The sequence below is a fragment of the Marmota flaviventris genome, chromosome 7 (assembly GCF_047511675.1).
Source record: "Marmota flaviventris isolate mMarFla1 chromosome 7, mMarFla1.hap1, whole genome shotgun sequence".
Taxonomy (NCBI): domain Eukaryota; kingdom Metazoa; phylum Chordata; class Mammalia; order Rodentia; family Sciuridae; genus Marmota; species Marmota flaviventris.
Window position 1 is genome coordinate 87,478,567 of NC_092504.1, and position 9,860 is coordinate 87,488,426.

The 9,860-nt window shown below is 37.5% G+C and overlaps 1 pseudogene; it reads left to right on the top strand.

Moving 5' to 3' along the window:
- Positions 1 to 8,984, top strand: part of LOC114092822 (actin-related protein 2/3 complex subunit 2-like) — a 45,133-nt pseudogene extending 36,149 nt beyond the window's left edge.
- Positions 8,985 to 9,860: the final 876 nt, after the last annotated feature.

Below are 9,860 nucleotides of genomic sequence, written 5' to 3' on the forward strand. Positions count from 1 at the left end.
TAAAATACACAACAACAGTAGAATGCAGTACAATTCTTATTACACATATGGAGCACAATTTTTCATATCTCTGTATATAAAGTATGTTCACACCAATTTATGCTTTTATACATGTATTTTGGGGTTTTTTTTGCATTATAATTCTTAATACACATATATACCACAATTTTTTATCTCTGTACATATAGTATGTTGACACCCAATTCAAGTCTTCATACATGTACTTTGTATAATGATGTCCATCACGTTCCACCATCCTTGCTAATCCCCTGCCCCCTCCCTTTCCCTCCCACCCCTCTTCCCTATCTAGAATTAATTTAATCCTCCCATGCTATCTCTCCCCTCAACCCCACTAGGAGTCAGTCATCTTATATCAGAGAAAACATTTGGCACTTGTTTTTTTGGGATTGGCTAACTTCACTTAGCATTATCTTCTCCAACACCATCCATTTACCTGCAAATGCCATGATTTTGTTCTTTTTTAATGCTGTGTAAAATTCTGTTGTGTATATATGCCACATTTTTTTAATCCATTCATCCACTGAAGGACATCTAAGTTGTCTCCACAGTTTAGCTATTGCAAATTGTGCTGCTATAAACATTGATGTGGCTATGTCCCTGTAGTATGCTGTTTTTAAGTCCTTTGGGTATAGTCTGAAGAGAGGAATAGCTGGGTCAAATGTTGGTTCCATTCCCAGATTTCCAAGAAATCTCCATACTGCTTTCCAAATTGGCCGTACCAATTTGCAGTCCCACCAGCAATGTATGAGTGTACCTTTTTCCCCACATCCTTGCCAACACTTGTTGTTGTCTGTCTTCATAATAGCTGCCATTCTGAGTGGAGTGAGATGATATCTTAGAGTAGTTTTGATTTGCATTTCTCTGATTGCTAGAGATGATGAGCATTTTTTCATATATTTATTGATTGTATATCCTAAGAAGTGTCTGTTCAGGTCATATGGGATAGCATAAAAAGACGAAATTTAAGAGTTATTGGGAGAGAGGAAGGCATAGAGGCCCAAACCAAAGGAATTAGCAATATGTTCAATGAAATAATATCAGAAAACTTTCCAGACATGAAGAATGAAATGGAAATCCAAATCCAAGAAGCCAACAGGATGCAGAACGTGGAAAATCACAACAGATCCACACCAAGAACATTATAATGAAAATGCCCAACATACAGAATAAGGAGAGAATTTTAAAAGCCACAAGAGAAAGGAATCAGATTATATAAAGGGGTAAACCAATTAGGATAATGGCAGATTTTTCAACACAGACCCTGAAAGCTAGAAGATCCTGGAATAACATATTTCAAACTCTGAAAGATAATGGGTGCCAATCAAGAATCTTGTATCCAGCAAAATTAAACTTCAGATTTGAAGATGAAATAAAAACCTTTCATCAATTGTTAAGATGTACCATTTTGCACCTTTTATCCTGAAGATTTAGTATGCACTCTGCAAGCCATGGCATCTTACAATCTCTGTCATCCAGATGTAATCTTGATGGGGTTGTTTTAAAACCTTCCCATGACACCATTTAGAAGATAAAGTAAGTACCAACAATTAAGTATTTGAGGTTCAGCAAAAATATGCAAATTATAATTGTGCCTGGTTACATCCTGATCTAGTGCCTGTCACAGAATTGGTGCAAATATGTGCTGAATAATAACTAATATGATAACCTTCGGTTATAATTTAAATTTTAAAATACCTCATAAATTGGAAATGTGTCTAAAAAACAAGAGCTCCTTTCCATTGGTAATGCCTATAAATGTCAGTAGAATGTCACCCTCATTCTATCTCCTATTCAGACATTGGCATCACCAATTACTGCAGGAAAGTTGCACATTAGAAAGGCAGATGGTATTTTGCAAATATATGCATTGAAGGGACAAAAGCGTAAGTGCCAATGGGGCCTGGGGCCTGTCACCATCCCTTTTCTACACAATTGATCTGGAACTGCTTCCTGTTTTGTTTTAATTGAAAATGCCTTCCCTGTGTTATTCACTTCCAGAAACCACATGCTAACTTCATTTTTTAAAGTAATATAAATTTCTTGGTTACAATTATAAAGTAAACATGATTCAAGTGATTTTTCAAAAATTCACAATGTTGTACAGCCATTATGGAAAACATTATGGAGAATGATCAGAAAATTAAATGGAAGTATCATATGACCCAGCAATCCCACTACTGGGTTTATATCCAAAGGGAATGAAATCAATATGCCAAAGACATATCTACAGTCTCAAGTTTATTGCAGCATTCTTCACAATGAACAAGATATGATAACCCTTGTGTCCATTAGAGGAAAAGTAGATAAAGAAAGTGGAACACACACACACACACACACACACAAGAGGACATAATTCAGCCTTTAAAAGGAAAGAAATGCTGTCATTTGCAAAAACATTGATGAATCTGGAGGACATTATATTAAGTGAAATGAGCCAGGCTCAGAAAGGTAAGTACCACATGGTATCACTTACATGCAAAAACTAAAAATGTCAAACTCATAGAAGAAGATCATGGAAAATGGTCACCAGGGGATGGGACAGCGGTTGGGGAGCTGTTGATTAAAGGATGCAAAATTTCAATTGGATAAGAGCAAGTAAGTTCAAGAGATCTGTTGTATAGCATGATGACTATACTAAAAATGAGAATGTATTGTGTTCCTGAAAATGGCTGAATATATTTGATTAAGTAGGTGAGAATGCATATGCTCAATTTAGCCATACCACAATGTACACATATTTCAAAATGTTATGTCTACATAATTTTTATTTGTCAATCAAAAATTAATTATTTTTTTTAAAGAATCACCATAGAATGGAGAAAGAGAGTATCACAGGTCTTCTATTAAACCTGATAAGTTGTATTTTCCAGTTTTCTCCCTTGATCTTGAAACTTTATAGAAATACTATAAAGAGAATTGTTTCATTTTCCAGAATGAAAGAGTTGAGGAACAAATATACCAATGTATACAAAGATAGGGAAAAAAAACTCTCCCTCTGCAATTCATCTCTTCTCTTCTACCACTGTCCCTAATCACCCTCCCATGACTCAGACATTTTTATCTCTTTCTCATCCTACAAATCTAACCTGTCACTAAGCCCTAGACAATCTGCCTCTATGATAGCACTGTCCTATCCCCATTTCCATATCGACTGTCAAGTCAAGTTCAGGCTCTTTTTATATGGCCCAGGCTATGCTAATCTTCTAGATCACTTCCTTAATCCCAGTCTTTCCTGTTCTGAGAATATTTCATACTGGTGCAAACGGATTATCAATTTCATATTCAACTGTCACCTTCTTGGCTCCTTCTTGCCACCTTAGTGGCTAAAAGACACTTCACTTAGCATTATCTTCTCCAACACCATCCATTTACCTGCACATCCAGTAGGTCCAAAACTGTGACCCTGGTCTTCCTTTCAAGCCCTCATTTCTCAAAACCTTTTCATCTCAATAAATGTTGGACATCTCAAAATGAACATGTTCAATTTACAACTCCCAATTTATGCTTTAAAACTCACTCTTCTGGTAATCTTTTCCCATCATTCCAGTTAACTAGGACAAAAAGCCTAAGTCTTTTTTGATGCCTCTCTTATCCCCACATCTAACATTAATTGCATCAGGAAAAAAAAATCTACTGGCTCTAATATCAAGATAAACATTCCCAACCCAGCTACTTCTCAACACCTCCTTTGTGACTTCCATTGCAAGCTGGACTAAGCCATGGTCACCTTTTGTCTGGGTTGCTGTCAGCCCCCTCATGGGTCTCCCACATTATATCTTTGGCACTATAAAATTTACCATTCTCATTATGTATCTATATGACCTTTTAAAAACATAAATAAGATTTACACCACTGTTTGAAACATGACAAGGCATTCAATTTCCTATAATGCTGATTCCCTTCCATCCTTTACATTTTTGTTGAAATGTCAACTTCACAATTAATAAAATGGCTTAATAAAATCAAACCTGCTCCACCACCCAGCATTCCTGAGCCCCCTTACCATGTTCTATCTTAATTTTTCATAATATTTCTTATCATCTCCTTATACACTGAACGATTTTCTAATTTATTAGTTTTATTTTCTCTCTCCCCCTCCTACAATAGAAGCTTCACAAGTACAGAAGTCTTTGTCTATTTTATTCATAGATATCCAATAATACCTATAAATGTGCTGGGCACACTTATAAACACTAAATATTTTTTAGTGACCTGAATTAATTAAATGCCAACCAATTTGACATGGACTTTTTTAGGCGTGGGAGAAAACACCCTAACAAGCTCTAACTTCCTTTCCCATCCTCATCACTGACTTCAGTTATGAGTAGAATGCTCGTGTTTAGTTTTTGTGCAAATAAAGTACTAGGAAAAAGGAATGCTTCCATAAAAAGAATCTTTAACTCTAGTTCACTTTTCCAAATTATGGTGCTAAAAAGGAGACTGTCATTTGCTGTCCTTTCCAAGGTGCCTGCTTCACAGTTTCTAAGTCAAGATGGAATAGCACCATCTGCTGCCTGCTGATGTCCGTGAAAGGCCTTACATGGGACTTCTGTAAGCAGTTGGTTCTCTAATGCATTTTAATAGCTAGCTTTTTGAACTTTGCTATGTCTCTCATGTTATCATACAAAACCTTCATCTGACAGTATGAATTTTCTCCTCCCCTTCTCCTCAAAGAGGCCAAGCACAAATAGCTTCTTTTTTTTTTTTCTGGAAATGTCCTTTTGAATACAGAAAAGACCTTGTCTGTAGAGTATATTATCCTTCAAATGAACTAAGATACTTTACCTGCATTTATTCTAGTTTTTTAAAGTTTATTTTGCAATTAGCATCAAAAAGAGTCTGTTTACCTGTTATTATATAACTTACATAAATATAGTATAAGCATGGAAATGATTCACCCATGGAAATGTAGAAAATTTTATTTAATTTTTTTGGGGGCAGGCAGGTACTGGGGATTGAACTCAGGGGCTCTCGACAACCAAGGCACATCCCCAGCCCTATTTTTTGTATTTTATTTAGAGACAGAGTCTCACTGAGTTGTTTAGCACCTTGCTTTTTATTGAGGCTGGCTCTGAACTCATGATCCTCCTGTCTCAGCCTCTGAAGCTGATGGGATTAAAGGTATAGGGTCTTGATTTAACATTTGAGCAGTCATCTTAAATGTTAACAGCCATCTCATAAGTTTTGCTTTCCAACACTTCCACTTACTGGAACTCTCCCCACCCTCATTAGTGACCTACCCCATGGTACCATAACCCTAAGCTAATCCCAGAAGGACACCACCCCTTTGCTCTGGAAAGCCCCATGGTACCATTAACCTAAGCCAATCCCATGCTATTCCCACCCACCTAGCTCTGACACAGCACCCAAGCCTATCCCACAGCACCACAGCTACAACTCCAAACCTCTACCCCACAAAAGCTCAACACCTGAACATCTCGGGGCCTCTCTCCTCTCTATAGAGAGGTGGGCTTTATTTGTCAGCTTAGAAAAATAGATTTTCGTGTGAATCTCTGCCCGGTCTCTGTCTTTCATTTCTCGCTTGCCTGTCTCTTGCTTTCTCACTTTCCTTTCAAAAAGAGTCCTTTCAACAGGAATGTACCATTTCTAGTTTTCTGGCATATTAGCCATTGAAAATTATAATTAACAGTCATAAATAAAGACAGTAAGATATTTCCTTCCAATAAAAATACACTTCTTAGGACCTGATTTTCAGAAATGCTAATGTTCCTCTTTTTCTCCATAAAGGATTACTGCATTCATTGTTTATCATAGGGTCTATTAAACAGAACCAAGTTTGTTCCATCTTAGAGCCACTGGTGTTGTAGGGACAGATGAGACAAAGCACCAAAGATAGCAGGAAACAGTTTTATTTGGCTGTAGCCAGTTTTAGAGGACACAGCTTTTGCTGTAATCAATCAATCTCCTGAATCCCACCCGAATTCAGGGAGTTTCAGAACTTTATACCCAGCATGTAAGGGGAGGGGCTCAGAAGTTCACAGTCTGCAGAAGTTCACATAAAAGCAGATTTTTCTTTCACTGTTTTGGGCAAGTTAACTCTTCAAGGACAACACCTGAGGAGCTTATTCTCCCCTTTCTTTCCTCCCCCTGCCAGTTGTTACCATGGAGCCCAAATGGTAACTTCTCTTATTTTAGAAATGTAGACATCTCTGTGAAGCCCCAGCTCAAGGCCAGAGGACTTGTTTACACATTTCTACAAACTACTATACTGGATACGTTTGTGAAAAACCAGTAAGGGGGTGTCCAGCACCTAGAGTGCTGGTAACTTCCTGGACAGTGGCCACATAAAACAGGGCAACACAGAAGCAGGAAGTTTCTTTACGTTGAACTCTTTTGCAGAGACTCTTTTGCTGACTGTCCTAAAATCAGCCATGATGAAGATTTCTGGAGAAGCCCAGCTAAGACTTTTCTGTGGAGAAAGGGGGTGCCACTACATTGGTTCATCCTACAAATATTTATTGAATGCCTACTGTGTGCACTATTATAGGTGATAGTGATTCAATAGAATCCCAAACTGACAGCTTCCCTGTCTTCAAGGTTTTATTCCAGTTGTTGGATATTGTTTATGTAGTGTTAGAAGATAGACAGTCTCTGTCCTCCTGGCAACTGGTATAGGGAGAAACAATCAATAAGCAATATGAATACAATATGTAATGTATTGAATGGTGTCAGATTGGATTGTTCACCCACCCCAATTCTTTGTTGAAGTCCTAGCCCCCAGTACCTAAGAAAGTGACCAATTAGGGTCATTATATATACAATTAATTAGGGCAAAGCAAGGTCATAGTGGAGTACAGTAGGCTTCTAATCCAATATGTTTGGTGTCCTTATTGAAAAGGAGACACACGCATACACGCACATCATCTAAACATGAAGACAGAGTTCTGTGTGTTAGACATACAAGCCAAGGGATTCCAAAGATTACCAACCAACTGCCAGAACTGGGGGAGAGGTATGGAAGAGATCATCTCTTAATAAACCTCAGACCAACCCGCTGCCACCTTGATGTCAGACTTCCAGCATCTGCAACGGAGATAATACATTTCTGTTGTTCTAATTCACCTACTTTGAGGTACTTAGATGTGGCACATGTAGGAAACTAATAAAATGGTGGCAAATTCTACAGAAAAATAAATTAAAGCAGGGAAAGAGGAGAAGATACATGGATGCTGCCATTTAAAGTCAGAGTTACCTGCATTAAAAAATGACAAAATCATAGAATTTGCAGGGAAATGGATGGCATTAGAGCAGATTATGCTAAGTGAAGCTAGCCAATCCCTAAAAAACAAATGCCAAATATCTTCTTTGATATAAGGAGAGTAACTAAGATCAGAGTAGGGACAAAGAGCAGGAGAAGAAGATTAACATTTAACAGGGATGAGAGGTGGGAGGGAAAGGGAGAGAGAAGGGAAATTGCATGGAAATGGAAGGAGACCCTCAGGGTTATACAGTGGAGGGGGTAGAGAGAGAGGAGGGGAGGGGAGGGGAGAGGTGGGGAGGGGGGATGGTGGAGGATGGGAAAGGCAGTGGAGCACAACAGACACTAGTATGGCAATATGTAAATCAATGGATGTGTAACTGATGTGATTCTGCAATCTGTGTATGGGGTGAAGGTGGGAGTTCATAACCCACTTGAATCAAAGTGTGGAATATGATATGTCAAGAAATTTGTAATGTTTTGAACAACCAACAATAAAAAATTTAAAAAAAATAAAAATAAATTAAAAAAATAAAAAATAAAATAAAATAAAGTCAGAGTTACTATCCGAGTGACTGCCTAATGGGGATGGTGAGTTTCCTTTTGGGGTGATAAAACATGTTTTAGAATCAGCTAAAGGTCATAGTTGCATAATGCTGCGAGTACCCTACATGAACACTAAAAGAGAGATAATGTATGTTACGTGAATTTCATTTCAATTTTAGAAAACAGAGTGGCCAACGAAGTCCTCTCTGGCAAGGTGAAATTTTAGTGAAGACTTGAAGACATAAACTCCACAAAGACAAGGAATAAGGATTGTTTCATTTTCTCCCTATAGTAGGTATTCAGTATATATGTATCATACTGTTAAATCAGCAAAGATGAGAAGGGACTACACCTTTTAGTCTGAAGAGTAAGAGCTGGAGAGTGACTTACATTTGAAAAAAAAAAAACTTTTCATTGTGTACATGTTTTGTGCCAAATAAAGAAAAATGAACCAATAAGTCTCTATCCATATATCACCTGGCTTCAATAATTATCAAAATTTTGCCCATCTTATTTCATCTCCCTTTACCCCATTATTGACTCAAGTGTATAGATTTCAAATATCATATCATTTTACTTGTAAATACTTCATTATGCTTCTTAAAAGTAAGCCCTTGGATTCACATATTTGTAGCATCACTCTAGCAATGTGCTGGGAATTGACAGAGGAGAGGAAAAGTTAAAGACAGGACTTAGATAAATTTTGCAATTATCCAGGTTAGAGTAGATGAGAGAAGAGAATGAGTAATTTGCCAATGGCTTGGATGTGACATGAAAAAGAAAGATGGTCACAAAGATGATGCCAAGGTTTAGGGGCTGAGCAACTGGAAGAACCGAATTGCCCTTAAGTGAAATGAGACCAACAGGTTGAGGTGGTGAGAAGGTGTGGACAGGAGTCAATTTGGAGCAAGTTAATGTTGAAAAAAACACTACATGGAAGGAACTGAGTGGTTTAACCCTGAAGCACCAAACCAATACAACTTTTAGTAAGTACACGATGGTGTCTTGAGAGTAGAAGCAAAAACTGGTCCTATATCTTATGTGACAGAGAGTATTGCCCCCAATAACTCTTCTCCACTTCTGCCATGGTTATGTTATTTTTTGCTGCTACATGACTCCCCAGTATAAGGGTTACATTCTCCGGCTGCCCACACAGCCAAGCGTGGCTATTCGAATAACTCTGGCCAGTGGGAAATGAAGATGAGGGACCCTTTTCATGAAATAACTGATGTGCCCTGTGCCCATTACTCTTTGCCACTTTGTCTCTAATACTCAGTGTGTAGATATCACATCTGACTGTAGCTATGGTGTTCTAGCTGCCATCTTGAATGAAGAGGATGGGGACTATTTCCTCAGGAATTCCCCAAAAAGTGTTTAGACATTTGAGGCATCGGTAGAAGAGATTCACCATACCATCCTCAATGTCAATGCCCTGGACATTTTTTGTGAGACAGTAATAAATTTTTGTCTCATTTACAGTTTTTCTATTTCAGTTATAGCCACAACTGATTCTAACTAATACAACTGGGAATTATACCTGGAAATTATGTATTCCAATTCTTTATAGATAAGGAAACTGAGAATCCAAGATAGCCAATTATATGAAATATCTAGTGTGCATAGCTGTAACTCTATACATATTTGTTGTTCTCCTAAGTTTTAGCTTTCTATGCTAGCCTACACATAAAATTTCTTCTCAATATATATTTTACAGGAAAAAAGCATTAGTAACATATGGTTGCTTCTAATAGGTCAGAAATCAGCTCTTCCCAAATCCTCCCCTTTGTTTACCACCTTCTAGCCTAGGAAGGAAGAAGATCCCACATATATAGTGCCAGAAGATCAATAACCAATGTAAAGACTAATAACAACTAGGGTGAAGACTAATAATAATTTGACAGAGCAAATTAATAATAATAGCTACCATTTACTAAACATGTCTTGGTCCCAAATTCTAAGAGTTTTACTAGGATAATCTCATTTAATCCTTACGACAATTGTATAAAGCATTATTAACACCTTCATTTTTCATATGAGGAAACTCGAGTTTCAAGCAATTGGTTGACTTTCCCAA